Source organism: Oncorhynchus masou, chromosome 7 (assembly GCF_036934945.1).
Source record: "Oncorhynchus masou masou isolate Uvic2021 chromosome 7, UVic_Omas_1.1, whole genome shotgun sequence".
NCBI lineage: Eukaryota > Metazoa > Chordata > Actinopteri > Salmoniformes > Salmonidae > Oncorhynchus > Oncorhynchus masou.
Window position 1 is genome coordinate 7,801,630 of NC_088218.1, and position 22,508 is coordinate 7,824,137.

At 44.4% G+C, this 22,508-nt stretch overlaps 1 pseudogene; it reads left to right on the top strand.

Moving 5' to 3' along the window:
• The first annotated feature begins 193 nt into the window (after positions 1 to 193).
• On the top strand, positions 194 to 21,967 carry LOC135542936 (rab effector MyRIP-like; annotated as a pseudogene).
• The last annotated feature ends 541 nt before the right edge of the window (positions 21,968 to 22,508 follow it).

Below are 22,508 nucleotides of genomic sequence, written 5' to 3' on the forward strand. Positions count from 1 at the left end.
CAACAAATTGGATGCAGTCTATCACAGTGCCATTCGTTTTGTCACCAAAGCCCCATATATTACCTACCACTGCGACCTGTACGCTCTCGTTGGCTGGCCCTCGCTTCATACTCGTCGCCAAACCCACTGGCTCCAGGTCATCTACAAGTCTTTGCTAGGTAAAGGCCCGCCTTAACTCAGCTCACTGGTCACCATGGCAGCACCCACCCATAGCATGCGCTCCAACAGGTATATCTCACTGGTCATCCCCAAAGCCAATTCCCCTTTGGCCGCCATTCCTTTCAATTCTCTGCTGCCAATGACTGGAACGAACTGCAAAAATCACTGAAGGTGAAGACTCATATCTCCCTCACTAGTTTTAAGCACCAGCTGTCAGAGCAGCTCACAGATCCCTGCACCTGTATTGCTTGCCTCACTTCTAGGGAGTTTTTCCTAGCCACCATGCTTCTACACCTGCATTGCTTGCTGTTTGGGGTTTTAGGCTGGGTTTCTGTACAGCACTTTGAGATATCAGCTGATGTACGAAGGGCTATATAAATACATTTGATTTGATTTGATTTGACCTGTACATAGCCCATCTGTAAATAACCCATCCAACTACCTCATCCCCTTACTGTATTTATTTATTTATCTTGCTCCTTTGCACCCCAGTATCTCTACTTGCACATTCATCTTCTGCACATCTGTCACTCCAGAGGTTTATTGGTATATTGTAATTACTTCGCCACTATGGCCTATTTATCGCCTTAACTTACCTCATTTGCACACACTGTATATAGACTTTTTCTACTGTATTATTGACTGTATGTTTGTTTATTCCATGTGTAACTCTGTGTTGTTGTATGTGTCAAACTACTTTGCTTTATCTTGGCCAGGTCGCAGTTGTAAATGAGAAATGGTTCTCAACTAGCATACCTGGTTAAATAAAGATGAAATAAATCAAATAAAATAAAAATGTGAGAATGCTATTCATTGACTACAGCTCAGCACTCAAAACCGTAGTGCCCTCAAAGCTCATCAATAAGCTAAGGACCCTGGGACTAAACACCTCCCTCTGCAACTGGATCCTGGAAACTCCTGAACATCTAGTCAAATGGCTATTTGTATTGCCCCCCCCCCTACTCTCTGTTGTCATCTATGCATAGTCCCTTTAATAACTCTACCTACATGTACATACTACCTCAACTAACGGGTGCCCGGCACATTGACTCTGTATCGGTACCTCCTTGTATATAGTCTCACTATTGTTATTTTACTGCTGCTTTTGTTCATTTACTTACTCTTTAATGACGTGTTACGTTAACTCTTATTTTTATCTGTATTTTTAAAAAACTGCATTGTTGTTTAGGGGCTCGTAAGTAAGCATTTCACTGTAAGCTCTACTACACCTGTTGTATTCGGCGCAAGTGACTAATGTAATTTGATTTGACTTGATATATACTAATCTACTGTATAATGATTTAATTCCATATACTAATATACTGTATAATGATTTCATCACTTCTCTATTCCCTCCCCTCCCCTCTTCTCTGCTCTTCTCCTTCTCCCCTGCTCTCCCATCCCCTCCTCTCCCCTCTTCTTCGCTCTTCTCCCCTCCCCTCTTCTCATCTCCTCTCCTTCTCCTCTCCTCCCCTCCCCTCCCCTCCTCTCCTATCCCCCCCTCCCCCTCTCCTCTAGGGACCTAAAGACTAAGATAGAGAAGGAGGACACTAAGATTGAGCTGCTGGGTACTCAGACCACCCTGGTAGACTCTCACTGTATCCGCTGTCTGCAGCCCTTCAAGTTTCTGGTCAACAGTAAGCGTCAGTGCATAGACTGTAAGATGTACACCTGCAAGGCATGCAGCCGCTACAACAAGAAGGATCACGGCTGGGTGTGCGACCCTGTCGTATGACAAGGTGGGGGCCGTGGGTTCAAGGCATCCTGAACACACAGCATTAAGAGATTCTCCTGAACACATAGTAATAACAGATGGGTTTGGAAACATTTGCAATCGTGTTTGACTGACCAGGTCTTGAACCCAGATCGTCTGTATCATTATGAAGCTTCAGGCAGTCAGAGAAGAGGGCCAACTCTTAGAAGGCTAGTTATAATATATAGTTAGAGAAGAGGGCCAACTCTTTAGTTTATATAGTTATAGTAGGGCCAACTCTTAGAAGGCTAGTAATAATATTTAGTTATATAGAATAGGGCCAAGAGTCATGTTCAGGTGACATGGTCAGGAAACTATTCTAGCTCTATGGGGTTCATATACATTCCATTGATGATGGGGTTCATATTGAGACTGCAGTGACTCTCCAGGCTCTATGGGGTTCATATTGAGACTAGAGTGACTCTCCTAGCTCTATGGGGTTCATATTGAGACTGGAGTAACTCTCCTAGCTCTATGGGGTTCATATTGAGACTGGAGTAACTCTCCTAGCTCTGTGGGTTTCATATTAAGACTGGAGTGACTCTCCTAGCTCTATGGGGTTCATATTGAGACTGGAGTAACTCTCCTAGCTCTATGGGGTTCATATTGAGACTGGAGTGACTCTCCTAGCTCTATGGGGTTCATATTGAGGCTGGGGTGACTCTCCTAGCTCTATGGGGTTCATATTGAGACTGGAGTGACTCTCCTAGCTCTATGGGGTTCATATTGAGACTGGAGTGACTCTCCTAGCTCTCTCCTAGCTCTGGGGGGTTCATATTGAGACTGGAGTGACTCACCTAGCTCTATGGGGTTCATATTGAAACTGGAGTAACTCTCCTAGCTCTATGGGGTTCATATTGAGACTGGAGTGACTCTCCAAGCTCCATATTGAGACTGGAGTAACTATCCTCTCTATGGGGTTCATATTGAGACTGGAGTGACTCTCCTAGCTCTATGGGGTTCATATTGAGACTCTATCCTAGCTCTATGGGGTTCATATTGAGACTGGAGTGACTCTCCTAGCTCTATGGGGTTCATATTGAGACTGACGTGACTCTCCTAGCACTATGGGGTTCATATGAGCTGAGACTGCCTCTCTCTAGAGGGTTCTGAGACTAATAGCTCTATGGGGTTCATATTGAGACTGGAGTGACTCTCCTAGCTCTATGGGGTTCATATTGAGACTGGGGACTCTCCAAGCTCTATGGGGTTCATATTGAGACTGGAGTAACTCTCCTAGCTCTATGGGGTTCATATTGAGACTGGAGTGACTCTCCTAGCTCTATGGGGTTCATATTGAGACTCAGTGACTCTCCTAGCTCTCTAAGACTGGGTGACTCTCCTAGTCTATGGGGTTCATATTGAGACTGGAGTGACTCTCCTAGCTCTATGGGGTTCATATTGAGGCTGGAGTTCCAAGCTCTGTGGGTTTCATATTAAGACTGGAGTGACTCTCCTAGCTCTATGGGGTTCATATTGAGACTGGAGTGACTCTCCTAGCTCTATGGGGTTCATATTGAGCTGGAGTGATCCTAGCTCTATGGGGTTCATATTGAGACTGGAGTGACTCTCCTAGCTCTATGGGGTTCATATTGAGACTGGAGTGACTCTCCTAGCTCTATGGGGTTCATATTGAGACTGGAGTACTCTCCTAGCTCTATGGGGTTCATATTGAGACTGGAGTGACTCTCCTAGCTCTATGGGGTTCATATTGAGACTGGAGTGACTCTCCTAGCTCTATGGGGTTCATATTGAGACTGGAGTGACTCTCCTAGCTCTATGGGGTTCATATTGAGACTGGAGTGACTCACCTAGCTCTATGGGGTTCATATTGAGACTGGAGTAACTCTCCTAGCTCTATGGGGTTCATATTGAGACTGGAGTGACTCTCCAAGCTCTATGGGGTTCATATTGAGACTGGAGTAACTATCCTAGCTCTATGGGGTTCATATTGAGACTGGAGTGACTCTCCTAGCTCTATGGGGTTCATATTGAGACTGGAGTAACTATCCTAGCTCTATGGGGTTCATATTGAGACTGGAGTGACTCTCCTAGCTCTATGGGGTTCATATTGAGACTGACGTGACTCTCCTAGCACTATGGGGTTCATATTGAGGCTGGAGTGACTCTCCTAGCTCTATGGGGTTCATATTGAGACTGGAGTGACTCTCCTAGCTCTATGGGGTTCATATTGAGACTGGAGTGACTCTCCTAGCTCTATGGGGTTCATATTGAGACTGGAGTGACTCTCCTAGCTCTATGGGGTTCATATTGAGACTGGAGTGACTCTCCAAGCTCTATGGGGTTCATATTGAGACTGGAGTAACTCTCCTAGCTCTATGGGGTTCATATTGAGACTGGAGTGACTCTCCTAGCTCTATGGGGTTCATATTGAGACTGGAGTGACTCTCCTAGCTCTATGGGGTTCATATTAAGACTGGAGTGACTCTCCTAGCTCTATGGGGTTCATATTGAGACTGGAGTGACTCTCCTAGCTCTATGGGGTTCATATTGAGGCTGGAGTGACTCTCCAAGCTCTGTGGGTTTCATATTAAGACTGGAGTGACTCTCCTAGCTCTATGGGGTTCATATTGAGGCTGGAGTGACTCTCCTAGCTCTATGGGGTTCATATTGAGACTGGAGTGACTCTCCTAGCTCTATGGGGTTCATATTGAGGCTGGAGTGACTCTCCTAGCTCCATGGGGTTCATATTGAGACTGGAGTAACTCTCCTAGCTCTATGGGGTTCATATTGAGACTGGAGTGACTCTCCTAGCTCTATGGGGTTCATATTGAGACTGGAGTGACTCTCCAAGCTCTGTGGGGTTCATATTAAGACTGGAGTGACTCTCCAAGCTCTATGGGGTTCATATTGAGACTGGATTGACTCTCCAAGCTCTATGGGATTCATATTGAGACTCCTAGCTCTATGGGGTTCATATTGAGACTGGAGTAACTCTAGCTCTATGGGGTTCATATTGAGGCTGGAGTGACTCTCCTAGCCCTATGGGGTTCATATTGAGACTGGAGTGACTCTCCTAGCTCTATGGGGTTCATATTGAGACTGGAGTGACTCTGACCTAGCTCTATGGGGTTCATATTAAGACTGGAGTGATAGCTCTATGGGGTTCATATTGAGACTGGAGTGACTCTCCAAGCTCTATGGGGTTCATATTAAGACTGGAGGGCTCTATGGGGTTCATATTGAGACTGGAGTGACTCTCCTAGCTCTATGGGGTTCATATTAAGACTGGAGTGACTCTCCTAGCTCTATGGGGTTCATATTGAGACTGGAGTTACTCTCCTAGCTCTATGGGGTTCATATTGAGACTGGAGTGACTCTCCTAGATCTATGGGGTTCATATTAAGACTGGAGTGACTCTCCTAGCTCTATGGGGTTCATATTGAGACTGGAGTGACTCTCCTAGCTCTATGGGGTTCATATTGAGACTGGAGTGACTCTCCTAGCTCTATGGGGTTCATATTGAGACTGGAGTGACTCTCCTAGCTCTATGGGGTTCATATTGAGACTGGAGTGACTCTCCTAGCTCTATGGGGTTCATATTGAGACTGGAGTGACTCTCCTAGCTCTATGGGGTTCATATTGAGACTGGAGTGACTATCCTAGCTCTATGGGGTTCATATTGAGACTGGAGTGACTCTCCTAGCTCTATGGGGTTCATATTGAGACTGGAGTAACTATCCTAGCTCTATGGGGTTCATATTGAGACTGGAGTGACTCTCCTAGCTCTATGGGGTTCATATTGAGACTGACGTGACTCTCCTAGCACTATGGGGTTCATATTGAGGCTGGAGTGGACTATGGGGTTCATATTGAGACTGGAGTGACTCTCCTAGCTCTATGGGGTTCATATTGAGACTGGAGTAACTCTCCTAGCTCTATGGGGTTCATATTGAGACTGGAGTGACTCTCCTAGCTCTATGGGGTTCATATTGAGACTGGAGTGACTCTCCAAGCTCTATGGGGTTCATATTGAGACTGGAGTAACTCTCCTAGCTCTATGGGGTTCATATTGAGACTGGAGTGACTCTCCTAGCTCATATTGAGACTGGAGTGACTCTCCAAGCTCTATGGGGTTCATATTGAGACTGGAGTGACTCTCCTAGCTCTATGGGGTTCATATTGAGACTGGAGTGACTCTCCAAGCTCTATGGGTTTCATATTGAGACTGGAGTGACTCTCCTAGCTCTATGGGGTTCATATTGAGACTGGAGTGACTCTCATATTGAGACTGGAGTGACTCTCCTAGCTCTATGGGGTTCATATTGAGACTGGAGTGACTCTCCTAGCTCATATGGGGTTCATATTGAGACTGGAGTGACTCTCCTAGCTCTATGGGGTTCATATTGAGACTGGAGTGACTCTCCAAGCTCTGTGGGGTTCATATTAAGACTGGAGTGACTCTCCAAGCTCTATGGGGTTCATATTGAGACTGGATTGACTCTCCAAGCTCCATATTGAGACTGGAGCTCTATGGGGTTCATATTGAGACTGGAGTAACTCTCCAAGCTCTATGGGGTTCATATTGAGGCTGGAGTGACTCTCCTAGCCCTATGGGGTTCATATTGAGACTGGAGTGACTCTCCTAGCTCTATGGGGTTCATATTGAGACTGGAGTAACTCTACAAGCTCTATGGGGTTCATATTGAGGCTGGAGTGACTCTCCAAGCTCTATGGGGTTCATATTAAGACTGGAGTGACTCTCCTAGCTCTATGGGGTTCATATTGAGACTGGAGTGACTCTCCAAGCTCTATGGGGTTCATATTAAGACTGGAGTGACTAGCTCTATGGGGTTCATATTGAGACTGGAGCTCTATGGGGTTCATATTAAGACTGGAGTGACTCTCCTAGCTCTATGGGGTTCCTAGCTCTATGGGGTTCATATTGAGACTGGAGTGAGCTCTCCTAGCTCTATGGGGTTCATATTGAGACTGGAGTGACTCTCCTAGCTCTATGGGGTTCATATTGAGACTGGAGTGACTCTCCTAGCTCTATGGGGTTCATATTGAGACTGGAGTGACTCTCCTAGCTCTATGGGGTTCATATTGAGACTGGAGTGACTCTCCTAGCTCTATGGGGTTCATATTGAGACTGGAGTGACTCTCCTAGCTCTATGGGGTTCATATTAAGACTGGAGTGACTCTCCTAGCTCTATGGGGTTCATATTGAGACTGGAGTGACTCTTGTGTTTACCTTGCAGGGTCCTGAAAATTGGAACAGTGGGATGGTACCATGACAATGTGCGCACCCGTTTCAAGCGCTTCGGCAGTGCCAAGGTGATGAAGTCTCTTTACAAGCGACTCAATGGAGAGGGTGGGTTCTTTTTGTTTGATTATTGAGTCATTGTGCATACTTCTAAATGTAATCACATGTTACAGTTGTGGTTGTTGTTGAGAGTGTCCGAGTGTCACATTTTGGTCACCAAATGATCATGAGTGTGACACATGGCTGGCTGTAATGAAGAGTCACATGGCAGGGCCTGTACTTGACACCGGGGTGACATAGCCATGCTATGATGACATATGGTCACCACTGGCAGCTGGTGGGAGGAGCTATAGGAGGACGGGCTCATTGTAAACGGAATGGTATCAAACACATTAAAAATATGGAAACCACATGTTTGACTCCGTTCCATTGATTCCATTCCAGCCATTACAATGAGCCTGTCCTCCTATAGCTCCTCCCACCAGCCTCCACTAATGGTCACATGTAGAGTTCTAGAACTGGGAACAGTGTTCTAGAACTGAGTGACTGTTGTCTGTTCTGTATTCTAACAGTCCTCTTGACCCAGACCTCACATAGGACAAAGAGATGATTTGAAGTACAGTACCAGTCAAAAGTTTGGACACACCTACTCATTCAAGGGTTTTTCTTTATTTTTACTATTTTCTACATTGTAGAATAGAGAAGACATCAAAACTATTAAATAATCTGGAATCATGTAGTAACCAAAAAAGTGTCAAACAAATCAAAATATATTTTTGATTATTGCCTTGATGACAGCTTTGCACACTCTTGGCAGCTTTGCACACTCTCAACCAGCTTCACCTGGAATGTTTTTCCAACAGTCTTGAAGGAGTTCCCACATATGCTGAGCACTTGTTGGCTGCTTTTCCTTCACTCTGCGGTCCAACTCATCCCAAACCATTTAAATTCAGTTGAGGTCAGGTGATTGTGGAGGCCAGGTCATCTGATGCAGCACTCCATCACTCTCCTTCTTGGTCAAATGGAGGTGTGTTTTGGGTCGGTGTCCTGTTGAAAAACAAATGATGGTCCCACTAAGGGAAAACCAGATGGGACGGCGTATTACTGCAGACTGCTGTGGTAGCCATGCTGGTTAAGTGTGCCTTGATCATCCATTCATCCAGATCATCCATTCACCTACTCTGCGTCTCATAAAGACGCGGCGATTGGAACCAAAAATCTCAAATTTGGACTCAACAGACCAAAGGACAGATTTCCAACGGTCTAATGTTCATTGCTCATGTTTCTTGGCCCAAGCAAGTCTCTTCTTATTATTGATATCTTTTAGTAGTGGTTTCTTTGCAGCAATTCGACCATGAAGGCCTGATTCACGCAGTCTCCTCTGAACAGTTGATGTTGAGATGTGTCTGTTACTTGAACTCTGTGAAGCATTTATTTGGGCTGCAATTTCTGAGGCTGGTAACTCTAATGAACATATCCTCTGCAGCAGAGGTAACTCTGGATCTTCCTTTCCTGTGGCGGTCGTCATGAGAGCCAGTTTCATCATAGCGCTTAATGGTTTCTGCGACTGCACTTGAAGAAACTTTCAAAGTTCTTGAAATTTTCCGGGTTGACTGACCTTCATGTCCTAAAGTAATGATGTCCTGTCGTTTCTCGTTGCTTATTTAAGCTGTTCTTCCTATAATATGGACTTGGTCTTTTACCAAATTGGGCTATCTTCTGTATACCACCCCTACCTTGTCAGAACACAACTGATTGGCTCAAACGCATTAAGAAGGAAAGTAATTCCACAAATGAACTTTTAACAAGGAACCCCTGTTCATTGAAATGTATTCCAGGTTACTACCTCATGATGCTGGTTGAGAGAATGCCAAGAGTGTGCAAAGCTGTCATCAAGGCAAAGGGTGGCAACTTTGAAGAATCTCAAATATAAAATATATTTTGATTCCATGTGTTATTTTATAGTTTTGATGTCTTCACTATTATTGTACAATGTAGAAAATAGTAAAAATAAAGATCTTGGAATGAGCAGGTGACTGGTACTGTCTATATAACTATTAATAACAGAATATCACTTCTCTCTGTCTTCACAGGTGCCCGTCGTGACAGTGACACACAAAGCATGCCTGATTTCCGCAGTAAGTAGAATAGACGAAGGCAATGGGAAAAATATATCAATATTTCAACATACCTGAAAACTGCTTAACCCTGTGGTACTTTTGCATATCATAGCGGAGTTGACAACACCAGCATAAGCACTATGATATACAAACGTAACAAGGGGTTACACAATTTGAGATAAAAAAGTCACCCCTTCTTCTCCCTCTCTCCCCTGTAGATGATAGGTACAATGGTCATGATGAGGACTACGCAGAAGCAGAAGCTCAGCGATACAAAATGGTAAACAGTTTCTCCTCTCAATATCGTTCTTGAGAAACTGGATATCATATCCCAGACTCACTCCTTCTCTTTATGTCTCCATCCTGTTGTTCTGTCAGATGAGAAAGAACAAGCGCCTGCTCTCTGTTCATCCCATGGACTTGGATGTGGATATAGAAGAGTATGTTCCACCCCACTCTCGCACTCACTCTCGTCGACAATCCTACCAGGTAGACGGACCAAACAGTCCTGGTTTCTACTAGCCAAAAGTAGTGCATTGTGGGAATAGGGGTTTATTTCAGGTTGTGATGGTTATGTCACCTACAGCAGATCCAGGAGGAGCGAGGTGGTGGTCACCGGGGTGACATGGAGTTCATGGATTCCATGCAGCAGCAACACCACCGCATGAACCGTAGGAAGAGCCTGGATAGGTACAACATGCGCCCTGGTAAGCAACACGCACACACACACTCCCACACACACACAGACATTAAATCAGAGCTGGTTAGTTTGCAATGTAATGGCATTACAATACTACAACAACAGTAATCTCACGCCAAACCGACATTTTGTAATATAACCTGAGCTAAAGCGATGGTCCTCAGACGATGGGCAGTATGGGATGGTGCGTGCCCGCTCCCTATCCAAGATCAGCTCCTCTATGAACCGCCAGCACTATGTGGACACGTCAGAAGAGGAGGAGGGAGGGCGCAACACCATGTACCAGACCCCCTATCGCCGACGCCCTTCCTACAGCCGAGTTGGCTCTCACGAGAACCTGCAGGCCCCAACACAGCAACCGGTAGGATGTGTGTTGGTGTGTGTGTGTGAGAAGGAGAGAGTGAAATAGAGCTGAAACAGAGATGAGACACATGACGTCTCTCTCCACTATTAAACTACCCTGACATGAGACAGATGACGTCTCTCTCCACTATTAAACTACCCTGACATGAGACAGATGACGTCTCTCTTCACTATTAAACTACCCTGACATGAGACAGATGACGTCTCTCTCCACTATTAAACTACCCTGACATGAGACAGATGACGTCTCTCTCCACTATTAAACTACCCTGACATGAGACAGATGACGTCTCTCTCCACTATTAAACTACTCTGACATGAGACAGATGCATCTCTCTTCACTATTAAACTACCCTGACATGAGACAGATGGCATCTCTCTTCACTATTAAACTACCCTGACATGAGACAGATGACGTCTCTCTCCACTATTAAACTACCCTGACATGAGACAGATGACGTCTCTCTCCACTATTAAACTACCCTGACATGAGACAGATGATCTCTCTCCACTATTAAACTACCCTGACATGAGACAGATGACGTCTCTCTCCACTATTAAACTACCCTGACATGAGACAGATGACGTCTCTCTCCACTATTAAACTACCCTGACATGAGACAGATGACGTCTCTCTCCACTATTAAACTACCCTGACATGAGACAGATGACGTCTCTCTCCACTATTAAACTACCCTGACATGAGACAGATGACGTCTCTCTTCACTATTAAACTACCCTGACATGAGACAGATGACATCTCTCTCCACTATTAAACTACCCTGACATGAGACAGATGACGTCTCTCTCCACTATTAAACTACCCTGACATGAGACAGATGACATCTCTCTTCACTATTAAACTACCCTGACATGAGACAGATGACATCTCTCTTCACTATTAAACTACCCTGACATGAGACAGATGACGTCTCTCTTCACTATTAAACTACCCTGACATGAGACAGATGACGTCTCTCTTCACTATTAAACTACCCTGACCATAGAAAATTAACCACATTAACTGACAAACAAGGGTGGACTTGTCCTTCCACTCAAGCCTGGGAAGATAGATTTCAAACACTGTTGGGCTGATTTACATTGTACATGTATTTATTGGAAGTTGTGTGTCTCAAGTGATGCATGCTGGGGTTTTTAGTGGATTGAACTTCAGAGAGCAGAACAAAGACAACTTCGTTTCTTGATTTGGATAATTAAAGATTTTTTTAAATTTGTATTTTATTAATTTCACCTTTGTTTAAACAGGTAGGCAAGTTGAGATCAAGTTCTCATTTACAATTGCGACCTGGCCAAGATAAAGCAAAGCAGTTCAACACATACAACAACACAGAGTTACACATGGAGTAAAACAAACACAGACAATAATACAGTAGAAAAACAAGTCTATATACAATGTGAGCAAATGAGGTGAGATAAGGGAGGTAAAGGCAAAAAAAGGCCATGGTGGCAAAGTAAATACAATATAGCAAGTAAAACACTGGAATGGTAGATTTTCAGTAGGTGAATGTGCAAAGTAGAAATACTAGGGTGCAAAATAAATAAATAAATACAGTAGGGGATGAGGTAATTGTTTGGGCTATTTATAGATGGGCTATGTACAGGTGCAGTGATCTGTGAGCTGCTCTGACAGCTGGTGCTCAAAGCTGGTGAGGGAGATGTGTTTCCAGTTTCAGAGATTTTTTGTAGTTCGTTCCAGTCATTGGCAGCAGAAAACTGGAAGGAGAGGCGGCCAAAGGAGGAATTGGCCCTGGGGGTGACCAGTGAGATATACCTGCTGGAGCGCGTGCTATGAGTGGGTGCTGCTATGGTGACCAGCGAGCTGAGATAAGGCGGGACTTTACCTAGCAGAGTCTTGTAGATGACCTGGAACCAGTGAGTTTGGCGACGAGTATGAAGCGAGGGCCAGCCAACGAGAGCGTACAGGTCGCAGTGGTGGGTAGTGTATGGGGCTTTGGTGACAAAACGGATGGCACTGTGATAGACTGCATCCAATTGGTTGAGTAGAGTGTTGGAGGCTATTTTGTAAATGACATCGCCGAAGTCGAGGGTCGGTAGGATGGTCAGTTTTACGAGGGTATGTTTGGCAGCATGAGTGAAGGATACTTTGTTGCAAAATAGGAAGCCAATTCTAGATTTAACTTTGGATTGGAGATGTTTGATGTGAGTCTGGAAGGAGAGTTTACAGTCTAACCGGACACCTAGGTATTTGTAGTTGTCCACATATTCTAAGTCAGAACCGTCCAGAGTAGTGATGCTGGGCGGGCGGGCAGATGTAGGCAGCGATCGGTTGAAGAGCATGCATTTAGTTTTACTTGTATTTAAGAGCAGTTAGAGGCTACGGAAGGAGAGTTGTATGGCATTGAAGCTCATCTGGAGTGTAGTTAACACAGTGTCCAAAGAAGGGCCAGAAGTATACAGAATGGTGTCGTCTGCGTAGAGGTGGATCAGAAACTCACCAGCAGCAAGAGCAACATCATTGATGTATACAGAGAAAAGAGTTGGCCCAAGAATTGAACCTTGTGGCACCCCATAGAGACTGCCAGAGGCCCGGACAACAGGCCCTCTGATTTGACACACTGAACTCTATCGGAAAAGTAGTTGGTGAACCAGGCGAGGCAATCATTTGAGAAACTGAGGCTGTTGAGTCTGCTGATGAGGATGTGGTGATTGACAGAGTCGAAAGCCTTGGCCAGGTCAATGAATACGGCTGCACAGTATTGTTTCTTATCGATGGTGGTTAAGATATTGTTTAGGACCTTGAGCGTGGCTGAGGTGCACCCATGACCAGCTCTGAAACCCGATTGCATTGGGGAGAAGGTACGGTGGGATTCAAAATGGTCGGTAATCTGTTTGTTAACTTGGCTTTCGAAGACCTTAGAAAGGCAGGGTAGGATAGATATAGGTCTGTAGCAGTTTGGGTCAAGAGTGTCCCCCCCCCTTTGAATAGGGGGATGACCGCAGCTGCTTTCCAATCTTTGGGAATCTCAGATGACATGAAAGAGAAGTTGAACAGGCTAGTAATAGGGGTTGCAATAATTTAGGCAGATCATTTTAGAAAGAAAGGGTCCAGATTGTCTAGCCCTGCTGATTTGTAGGGGTCCAGATTTGCAACTCTTTCGGAACATCAGCTGACTGGATTTGGGAGAAGGAGAAATGGGGAAGGCTTGGGCGAGTTGCTGTGGGGGGTGCAGTGCTGTTGACCGGGGTAGGGGTAGCCAGGTGGAAAGCATGGCCAGCCGTAGAAAAATGCTTATTGAAATTCTCAATTATAGTGGATTTATCTGTGGTGAGTTTCCTAGTGTCAGTGCAATGGACAGCTGGGAGGAGGTGCTCTTATTCTCCATGGACTTTACAGTGTCCCAGAACCTTTTTGAGTTTGTGTTGCAGGAAGCAAATTTCTGTTTGAAAAAGCTAGCCTTGGCTTTTCTATGCCTGTGTATATTGGTTTCTTACTTCACCGAAAAGTTGCATATCACGGGGGCTGTTCGATGCTAACGTCACAGGATGTTTTTGTGCTAGTTAAGGCAGTCAGGTCTGCAGAGAAAGGGCTATATCTGTTCCTGGTTCTACATTTTTTGAATGGGGCATGCTTATTTAAGATGGTGAGGAAGGCATTTTTAAAGAATAACCAGGCATCTTCTACTGAAGGGATGAGGTCAATATCCTTCCAGGATACCCCGGTCAGGTCGATTAGAAAGGCATGCTTGCTGAAGTGTTTCAGGGAGCATTTGACAGTGATGAGTGGAGGTCGTTTGACCACTGACCCATTACAGATACAGGCAATGAGGCAGTGATCGCTGATATCCTGGTTGAAAAGAGCAGAGGTGTCTTTGGAGGGCAAGTTGGTTAGGATGATATCTATGAGGGTGCCCGTGTTTATGGCTTTGGGATTGTACCTGGAAGGTTCATTGATCATTTGTGTGGGATTGATGGCAACAAGCTTTGATTGTAGGATGTAGAATAGGGTGTAATCAGCTGCTCTGCTCAGCCAATGATTAGAAGGTCTATTTTGAGTGATTACTCCATGCAAGTCTGGTGTAATACAATATCCAACCTTGTGTCAGGTTTGCGTCTCGATTCATGCACAATGTACATTTTGTATTGGTCTCCCTCATTCTTCTCCTGTCATTTTGTATTGGTCACACCTCATTCCTCTCCTGTCATTTTGTATTGGTCACACCTCATTCCTCTCCTGTCATTTTGTATTGGTCTCACCTCATTCCTCTCCTGTCATTTTGTATTGGTCTCACCTCATTCTTCTCCTGTCATTTTGTATTGGTCTCACCTCATTCCTCTCCTGTCATTTTGTATTGGTCTCACCTCACTTGGTCTCACCTCATTCCTCTCCTGTCATTTGTATTGGTCTCACCTCATACCTCTCCTGTCATTTTGTATTGGTCTCACCTCACTTGGTCTCACCTCATTCCTCTCCTGTCATTTGTATTGGTCTCACCTCACTCCTCTCCTGTCATTTTGTATTGGTCTCACCTCACTTGGTCTCACCTCATTCTTCTCCTGTCATTTTGTATTGGTCTCACCTCATTCTTCTCCTGTCTTGGTCTCACCTCATTCCTCTCCTGTCATTTGTATTGGTCTCACCTCATTCTTCTCCTGTCATTTTGTATTGGTCTCACCTCACTTGGTCTCACCTCATTCCTCTCCTGTCATTTTGTATTGGTCTCACCTCACTCTCTCCTGTCATTTGTATTGGTCTCACCTCACTCCTCTCCTGTCATTTGTATTGGTCTCACCTCACTTGGTCTCACCTCACTCCTCTCCTGTCATTTTGTATTGGTCTCACCTCACTCCTCTCCTGTCATTTTGTATTGGTCTCACCTCACTTGGTCTCACCTCACTCCTCTCCTGTCATTTCCTCATTGGTCTCACCTCACATTTGTATTGGTCTCACCTCACTCCTCTCCTGTCATTTTGTATTGGTCTCACCTCACTTGGTCTCACCTCACTCCTCTCCTGTCATTTTGTGATACAGGTCAATGCACTAAACAAGCGCATGTCAGCCATAGATTGAGTCTCCTGAACCCTCTCCTGTCAAGATGATTCTACCCCCTCCGATGATTTAAGAAAGGGTTCAAAACCTTCCTATTGCTCTCCTAACAGAGCTTCTTATTGGTCTCTCCTAACAGGTCTTCTTATTGCTCTCCTAACCAAGCTTTCTACTGCTCTCCTAACAGAGCATCCTACTGCTCTCCTGTCAGTATTGGCATCCTACTGCTCTCCTGTCATTTTGTAATGCTCTCTTAACAGAGCTTCTTATTGCTCTCCTAACAGTATTGGTCTTCTCATTGCTCTCCTGTCAGAGTCTTCTTATTGCTCTCCTAACAGATTTTATTGCTCACCTAACAGAGCTTCTTGTTGCTCTCCTAACAGAGTCTTCTTATTGCTCTCCTGTCAGCTTTTTATTGCTCTCCTAACAGAGTCTTCCTACTGCTCTCCTAACAGATTTCTTATTGCTCTCCTAACAGAGTCTTCCTACTGCTCTCCTAACAGAGCTTCTTATTGTCTCTCCTAACAGAGCTTCCTCCTGTCATCTCCTAACAGAGTCTTATTCCTCTTGTCTCTCTCTAACAGAGCTTCTCCTGTCATTTCTTATTGTCTCTCCTAACAGAGTCTTCTTATTGCTCTCCTAACAGAGCTTCTTATTGCTCTCCTAACAGAGCTTCCTCTACTGCTCTCTAACAGAGCTTCTTATTGCTCTCTAACAGCTTCTCCTGTCATTTCTTATTGTCTCTTCTAACAGAGCTTCTTATTGCTCTCCTGCTTCTTGTTCTCTCCTAACAGAGCTAAAAACCTTACTGCTCTCCTAACAGAGCTTCTTATTGCTCTCCTAACCAAGCTTCTTATTGCTCTCCTAACAGAGCTTCCTACTGCTCTCCTAACAGAGCTTCTTGTTGCTCTCCTAACAGAGCTTCTTATTGCTCTCCTAACAGAGCTTCCTACTGCTCTCCTAACAGAGCTTCTTATTGCTCTCTAACAGAGCTTCTAACAGAGCTTCTTACTGCTCTCCTAACAGAGCTTCTTATTGCTCTCCTAACAGAGCTTCCTACTGCTCTCTTAACAGAGCTTCTTATTGCTCTCCTTAAAGAGCTTCTTAATGCTCTCCTAATAGAGCTCCTAACAGAGCTTCTTATTGCTCTCCTAACAGAGCTTCTTATTGCTCTCCTAACAGAGCTTCCTACTGCTCTCCTAACAGAGCTTCTTATTGCTCTCCTAACAGAGCTTCTAACAGAGCTTCTTATTGCTCTCCTAACAGAGCTTCTTATTGCTCTCCTAACAGAGCTTCCTACTGCTCTCTTAACAGAGCTTCTTATTGCTCTCCTTAAAGAGCTTCTTAATGCTCTCCTAATAGAGCTCCTAACAGAGCTTCTTATTGCTCTCCTAACAGAGCTTCTAACATAGCTTCTTATTGCTCTCCTAACAGAGCTTCCTACTGCTCTCCTAACAGAGCATCCTACTGCTCTCCTAACAGAGCTTCTTATTGCTCTCCTAACAGAGCATCCTACTGCTCTCCTAACAGAGCTTCTTATTGCTCTCCTAACAGAGCTTCCTACTGCCCTCCTAACAGAGCTTCTTGTTGCTCTCCTAACAGAGCTTCTTGTTGCTCTCCTAACAGAGCTTCTTATTGCTCTCCTAACAGAGCTTCCTACTGCTCTCTTAACAGAGCTTCTTATTGCTCTCCTTAAAGAGCTTCTTAATGCTCTCCTAATAGAGCTCCTAACAGAGCTTCTTATTGCTCTCCTAACAGAGCATCCTACTGCTCTCCTAACAGAGCTTCCTACTGCTCTCTTAACAGAGCTTCTTATTGCTCTCCTTAAAGAGCTTCTTAATGCTCTCCTAATAGAGCTCCTAACAGAGCTTCTTATTGCTCTCCTAACAGAGCATCCTACTGCTCTCCTAACAGAGCATCCTACTGCTCTCCTAACAGAGCTTCCTACTGATCTCCTAACAGAGCTTCCTACTGCTCTCCTAACAGAGCTTCCTACTGATCTCCTAACAGAGCATTATCGTTCTTGGAATAATCACATTAGAGAGAATCACAGCTGTTCATCAAAGGGTAACTTGTTAGCTAACTCTGGCCTTAACCTGTTGTTGCCCAACTTAAGTTGGGCTCATTTCCATTACAACTCCTCCTTGTTGAATTTCTCCTTAACACATAAGCAATTCAACTCCTAAATATTCAAGTCTTAAACTGACGAGAACCTAGATGGAACTGACCCCAACCCTGTTTCTGTCCACCTGGAATAAAGTCAAGAAAACTGCCCAGAACAGAGTTCACTGGAGATGCACTGTTGAGGCTCGAGGTTCCCTTAGCAGCAAAAAAGAAAAAAGTCTAGTAAGTTAAACCTGTTTCTATCCACAGGCGACGTCCCCGACCGCTGCTCAGATAGAGGAGGAGAAGCTGAGGAGGAAGCTGAGCGAGCTGGCGGGGAACATCAGTGTTCCGTCCTCCGACGAGGAAGCAGGAGGGGGAAGAAGACCCCTTTATTAAAGAGGGCCGCTGTGAAGAGTAACCTCCCAGTCCTCCCCTAGAGCCCCTCAGTTCCTCCAGCGATGAGGGGCCCACCGAGGCTCAGCAGGTGAATTTTGGGGTCCTGTTATCCTGTTACATCTCAGACACACACCAAAAAGCTGTAGCGGAGGTGATAGGATCCAACCAATGATGTGTATAAACCCTGGATTGCTGTTGCTAAATAATGGCCAATGAGATGTTTTGAAGCCACCTGCCTCCATATTGGTACTCTTCCATAGGAGAACTACATAGGAGAACTACATAGGAGAACTACATAGGAGAACCACATAGGGGAACCACATAGGAGAACTACATAGGAGAACTACATAGGAGAACTACATAGGAGAACCACATAGGATAACTACATAGGAGAACTACATAGGAGAACTACATAGGAGAACTACATAGGAGAACCACATAGGAGAACTACATAGGAGAACTACATGGGAGAACCACATAGGAGAACACATAGGAGAACTACATAGGAGAACTACATAGGAGAACCACATAGGAGAACCACATAGGAGAACTACATAGGAGAACCACATAGGAGAACTACATAGGAGAACTACATAGGAGAACCACATAGGAGAACTACATAGGAGAACTACATAGGAGAACCACATAGGAGAACCACATAGGAGAACCACATAGGAGAACTACATAGGAGAACTACATAGGAGAACTACATAGGAGAACTACATAGGAGAACCACATAGGAGAACCACATAGGAGAACCACATAGGAGAACTACATAGGAGAACTACATAGGAGAACCACATAGGAGAACTACATAGGATAACTACATAGGAGAACCACATAGGAGAACCACATAGGAGAACCACATAGGAGAACTACATAGGAGAACCACATAGGAGAACTACATAGGAGAACCACATAGGATAACCACATAGGAGAACTACATAGGAGAACCACATAGGAGAACCACATAGGAGAACCACATAGGAGAACCACATAGGAGAACTACATAGGAGAACTCTTCCATAGGAATTAATGGAATTCTACAGTATTTCAATAAAATGTTTCAAGAACAAAATAACATATATTTAGGTATTTCTTTGTTGTAATGGGGACAGTATCATTAGTACAACAACAACAACAAATATTTTAAGGAATATATTTTGTATTTTTATGTTCAGTTCACATAATATAAATGTGTTTTTGTTTTTTTGTTTTTTTTACCCATTTTTCTCCCCAATTGGTGGTAAGTCTTGTCCCATCTTTGCACCTCCCCTACGGACTTGAGAGAGGTGAAGGTCGAGAGTCATGCGTCCTCTGAAACACGAGCATGCCAAGCTGCACTGCTTCTTGACACACTGCTCGCTTAACCCGCCACAATGAGTCACTAGATCGCAACGGGACAATAACATCCCGGCCGGCCAAACTCTCCCCTAACCCGGACGACGCTGAGCCAATTGTGCGCCGCCTTATGGCTCTCCCGGTCACGGCCGACTGCAACACAGCCTGGGATTGATCCCGGGTCTGTAGTGACGCCTCCAGCATTGTGATGCAGTTCCTTAGACAGCTGCGACACTTGGGAGGCCCCACATAATGTAATTTAAATGTATGCATTAAAGTGTCTGTAATAGAATATACTTGTCAAAAACCAATGTAGACATTAATAAATGCAGGGGGAGTACCAAAATGGCCGTATGGTAGCTTCAAAACAACACCCCCTGTCAGTCATCTAGGGTTTACATCATTGGCTCCAACCAGGGACCTCTCGCACGCAGAGTTAACATCTTAAAACAATCCTTAACACTCTTTCTAGCACTAATACTCACACTTGTCTTTTCTCACTCGCACTTCAGCACTTTGCTGATAGCTGCTTTACTGAGGAAAAGTTGGACTTGCACCAACTGTCAGTCCCTTTGGATAAGAGTCTCTTGCTAAATGTCCGCAATGTCAATGTAAATGTCTTCACCATTAGACCAAGACAAAATCCTTGTGGTCTCAGGGTGACATTTGGGCTAGCAAGTCTCAGGCAGGTGCCACCTGATCACGAAAGTGTGATTCCAAATCACCTCCGCTACATATAGGAGACGTAGGTACGTTCCCAGCGGCTGATTTCTGTTCCCTTACATGGCTTCCAGAGATCCACCGCGGCGGCCCTCTGTGACATCACCAAAGAGTTTCTAAGGACCATTAATGCCGCTGAAAGCGCCATGAACGAGTACTTCCCCTCCATAACGTCTAATGACAGCCCCATGATAACTGACGTGGCAGAAGTAAGGAAAGCAGCTGAGTCTTACAGGGAACTTGAGGAAAATGTAAGCTTCAAAATCACACTCTTTTCCTCCCAAGCAATCAGAATCCAATCAAAATAGCTGTGTGTCAAGTGTAGGTCTGGAGCCTTTTGTTTAAAGCATGCGAAGAGACGTCTTGTGTTGTCTTAAAGCAGAGATTCACTTTGTATTCCAAGCAGTCTAGTCTGGAAGCCTGCTAATGGTGTTTGGTTAGCAGCTCGTCTGTAAGGGTACATTTGTGGTGGTTGTCCTGTGCCCTGTTCCAGGTGTACATGACCTCAGGGAAGTCCTTTGATCTGGAGAAGAAGCTGAGGCATCTGGAGCAGAGTGCCAAGAACCGCTTCGGAGGGGCCACAGACTCGGAGCTGTCTGACCTGGAGGACGTGGTGGCTCTGACTGCACATCGGGTCCAGAGCACTGAGAGTGAGGTAGGTGACGAGGCTCTACTGCGGGTTCTACTGAGCAGGCTTTCTATTCAACAGGGATGTTCTGTATGGACTGAAAAGCACACTGTGAACTGTAGATTTCCAAGAACCATTGTGGCCTACAGAGATGCATGAAGAAATAACAATACCACACAAGAGCTCGTTTAGTTGACATATCTATTATTTTCAGATAACTTGTTTTCCTTCAGAAGGGGTATAATTTGTACTTTCTGTCTTTTCCTTCTCTCTTAGGTGTCTGATTTGGAGAACAAACTTGCTGCTCTAAGTGCCTCAGGGAAGAAAAAGGTGAGTGTGTTGTGCAATTCAATCATTCTCTTCAGACCCTCTTGGGCTTGCTTTGATGCTTATTGTTGTCACATGCTGTTGTCTAAAACATCTATTCTATCTGACAGATATCAGGTTCACAGAACAGGAAAAGGTTTAACCAAGACTTCCCCACAAGTAAGGCCCAAAGCATATTGTGATGCCCCTAATATGTTGTCTTTGAGTCCTGACCAACTGTGCTTATGACCATCTCCTCTTGTTTCCACCATCAGAACCCAGCAACGGCTCAGGATCCCTACGGAAATCCAATCACATGTAAAAGGACTGTATGACGAATAAGCCCAATGAAACTGTCTGTATTATCTGAGTTACTGAAATATACCTTCAACCTTATCTGTCACTGATCCACTGTATATCTGATGTCAATCTCATATCCATGTTGTTACAGTATGTTAATGGTATATCCACACCCACAATGCACAGCAGTTATGTGCTGTAAAAGCAGGCTACACCATAGCTATGTTCAATGCAAAAACAACCCTGGTTTACAGCCTGAAAGTCATACGCTTTCTAAAGTATCCTCTCAGTCTCAATGTATCTGATGGCTAAACTCATGAAATGATCTGATTGGTCAAAAGGGCAATTTGTGGGGAAAAATATCAGAATTGGGCTTCCTGCTGCAAAACAGTCTAAGTTTCCTGATTTAAAAGATGAATCTGTGCCATATAGGTTACCAACATTCAAGCAGAGGCCAGGGTGACGTTCTGTGTTAAAATGAAGTTTGATTAGTGAACACTGGTAAAGTGGTAGTTACTGTACACTATCATGACCTTGTCTAATAATGACCTTTTGGGTTCCATGGGATTCTGGGAAACAAGCACAACGACTTACTATCTTACATCACCACTGTGTTACATTCAAATAACTGAGTGTCTGTTTCATATTGTCGTAGTACATATCTTTATGAAAAAGTGAAATGTTGTCTTGACACTGACCAGACAAATATGATATGAAATAACAAGTTATCTAGTCTGGATAATGATCTCTGTTTTCTTTCAATTCATATAAAAAAATATATGTATGACAATTATAAATATTGCAGTAGGATAAATATATATATAAATATATATATATATACTGTATCATTTGAAAAGCTGCAGTGCGTTGTGCTGTCTGTCACTGGGCTTCTGCATCTAATAAATTGTATCACATCAACTATGGAGTGTTTCTATTCTGAGGGGATCTTAACATACACTACAGGTAAGAAGGCCCGCTCTGCCTTGCCCATATTGGTATCGTGATTGCAGGCAGACACGTGCTGCCACCTAGTGACACAGCGTTTTCACATTCATACATTATTGCTTTTTAAACAAACACGTGTACTTTTAAGATTTCGATTAGACTGTAATAACATATCAATGACACTAAAAACATAAATTAAACTGTAATACCATATCAATGCACTCCACACTGCCCTTTCCCACCTGGACAAAAGGAACACCTATGTGAGAATGCTATTCATTGACTACAGCTCAGCGTTCAACACCATAGTGCCCTCAAAGCTCATCACTAAGCTAAGGGCACTTGGACTAAACACGCCCCCAGGTGGTAAGGGTAGGTGACAACACATCCGCCACGCTGATCCTCAACACGGGGGCAC